This window comes from Arachis duranensis, chromosome 1 (assembly GCF_000817695.3).
Source record: "Arachis duranensis cultivar V14167 chromosome 1, aradu.V14167.gnm2.J7QH, whole genome shotgun sequence".
In the NCBI taxonomy this organism is placed as follows: domain Eukaryota; kingdom Viridiplantae; phylum Streptophyta; class Magnoliopsida; order Fabales; family Fabaceae; genus Arachis; species Arachis duranensis.
Window position 1 is genome coordinate 53227099 of NC_029772.3, and position 1287 is coordinate 53228385.

The 1287-nt window shown below is 40.6% G+C and overlaps 1 non-coding gene across 1 annotated transcript; it reads left to right on the forward strand.

Annotated features, from left to right (window-relative positions):
* The first annotated feature begins 771 nt into the window (after window positions 1-771).
* On the forward strand, window positions 772-875 carry LOC127742936 (small nucleolar RNA R71). The gene has a single exon (XR_008004286.1). It is a non-coding gene; the product is annotated as a small nucleolar RNA R71 (small nucleolar RNA).
* Window positions 876-1287: the final 412 nt, after the last annotated feature.

A 1287-nucleotide genomic window follows, 5' to 3' on the forward strand; every position in this document is an offset into this window, starting at 1 on the left:
ATTCGGCCGTGTTGATTATATCAATGGCCTTGCACTCTCCTTTTGGATTTTCTTCTGTATTGCTTGGGAGAATACTGGGATGAGTTTCAATGACTTTCTTACTCAGCTGGCCCACTTGTGCCTCCAGCTTTCTGATGGAGGATCTTGTTTCACTCATGAAACTGAAAGTGGCCTTTGACAGATCAGATACTAGATTGGCTAAATTAGAAGTGTTTTATTCAGAATTATCCATCTGTTGCTGAGAAGATGATGGAAAAGGCTTGCTATTGCTCAGCCTGTTGCGTCCACCATTGTTAAAGCTTGTTGAGGCTTTTGTTGATCCTTCCATGAGAAATTTGGATGATTTCTCCATGATGAGTTATAGGTGTTTCCATAAGGTTCACCCATGTAATTAACCTCTGCCATGGTAGGGTTCTCAGGATCATAAGCTTCTTCAGAAGCTGCCTCTTTAGTATTGTTGGATGCATGTTGCTATCCATTCAGACTTTGAGAGATCATGTTGATCTGTTGAGTCAACACTTTGTTCTGAGCCAATATGGCATTCAGAGCATCAATTTCAAGAACTCCTTTCTTCTGAGGTATCCCATTATTCACGGAATTCCTTTCAGCAGTGTACATGAATTGGTTGTTTGCAACCATGTCAATGAGTTCTTGAGCCTCTTCAGGCGTTTCTTTAGGTGAATAGATCCATCTGCAGAATGGTCTAATGACATTTTCGAAAATTCAAATAGACCATAATAGAATATATCTAATATGGTCCATTCTGAAAACATGTCAGATGGACATCTTTTGGTCAGCTGCTTGTATCTTTCCCAAGCTTCATAGAGGGATTCACCATCTTTTTGTTTGAAGGTTTGAATATCCACTCTCAGCTTGCTCAGCTTTTGAGGAGGAAAGAATTTATCCAAGAAGGCTGTGACCAGCTTATCCCAGGAGTCCAGGCTATCCTTAGGTTGTGAATCCAACCATATTCTAGCTCTGTCTCTTACAGCAAAAGGGAAAAGCATGAGTCTGTAGACTTCAGGATCAACTCCATTCATCTTTACAGTCTTACAGATCTGCAAGAACTCAGTTAAAAACTGATAAGGATCTTCAGATGGAAGTCCATAAAACTTGCAGTTTTGTTGCATTAAGGCAACTAGCTGAGGTTTCAGCTCAAAGTTATTGACTCCAATGGCAGGAATGGAGATGCTTCTTCCATCAAACTTGGACGTTGGTTTTGTGAAGTCACCAAGCATTCTCCTTGCATTATTGTTGTTGGGTTCAGCTGCCATCTCCTTCTCTTGT